Source organism: Echinops telfairi, unplaced genomic scaffold (genome assembly GCF_000313985.2).
Source record: "Echinops telfairi isolate 266 unplaced genomic scaffold, ASM31398v2 ScPeMD7_9;HRSCAF=40, whole genome shotgun sequence".
Lineage (NCBI taxonomy): Eukaryota > Metazoa > Chordata > Mammalia > Afrosoricida > Tenrecidae > Echinops > Echinops telfairi.
The window spans coordinates 98,815,051-98,816,398 of record NW_022103906.1 but is presented as its reverse complement, the minus strand read 5'-3'; positions in this window follow the sequence as shown (position 1 = coordinate 98,816,398).

The following is a 1,348-nucleotide window of genomic DNA, read 5'->3' as shown; positions in this document are numbered from 1 at the left end:
GTAGATAATGCGCACACTGGGCATGGGAAACTGATTCACAAAGGGTTTGGGTGGTTTGCAAAATTGGAAGAACATGAACATTATTTGCATAAAAATGTGGCTTCCAAAAGATGTGAGAGCAGAGACCCCAAAAGGGACTTGCACACCCATGTTCGTGCAGCTCCATTTACCACAGCCAGACAGGGGGACCAACCTGAGCACCACAGACAGACAGACGACAGGCAGGAGCAATGAGGCCTTGGGCAATATGACCTAAGGACGGCTCTGGGCGCTGGAGGCCTCTGCTGCGAGAACCAGGCCCACCCCCAAAGCACAGACAGGGCATGACTTCGCGTCTATAAAAAGTCAGGAAAGGGCAAACTTCATTTTATAAAGGGAAAAGTTTGGTTATCCGTGGGCTGCACCAGAAACAGACGGGCTCTCTGCTCTCGTCTCAGAACCCCACAGGGGCAGTGCTTCCCGGTCCTTACGGGGGGTGGCTCTGAGTGGGCATGTGGGTTTGGTTTGGTTTGGAGGGGCGGGAAGGAGAGAAAGGACTAACAGTAATGGGAAAATTGTCCTAATGAAGGGTGGGGTTTGCACAGCTGATTATTAAAAATTCTATCAATGACTACACACCCGTAAGCAAATGAATTGGCCAACAATGTGATAGATACATGGACAAGGTAGGGGAGTAACTACTGAGCCTGCTATTGTACAGCCAAACACCTCATGGGACGCAGGGTTATGGCTTCATGGGACATCCTGGTTAACACCTGTTCTACCCCCTACTTCACTGAGCAGTGCCTGGGGTCTTCAAAGCTGGCAAGTGGCCAGCCAAGGCACATTTGATCTCTACCTACCTAGAGTAACAGAAGAAGACACCACCCATGATCCCTCGATCCCACAGCCAAGGAGGGATTTCAAGTAATTCTGATTTTCTCCAGGGACAATTGCCCACTTTGCTATGAGACCAGAGGAAGCATGGTGCCTGGCTGAACCATTACTGAACATTTTGATCAGAGACTCCATAGAAGAACTGGGATCAAGTGTGTGTGGGGGAGGGGGGGGCGTGTAGAACAGTCCTTCAAATTCTATAGGACTCCAGACTTTCTGGAATCCTAGAGGGTAGATGAACTCCTGAAACTGTAGCCCTGAAGACATCCCCTGAAATGTTCTTAAAACTGGCCAATAGTTTATTTAGCTCCAGTAGTTAAATGAAGAGTTGACTTTGTGTACTCTCAAGTATGCACCTTTAAGAACTGTCTACCCGAGGTCGAATCCACAGCAGTCACTTGAAAGATAAGATAGGAAGCTGGGGAAGGGGGTGGGGGGGATGGGGGGGCATGTGGTCGAATCCACAGCAGTC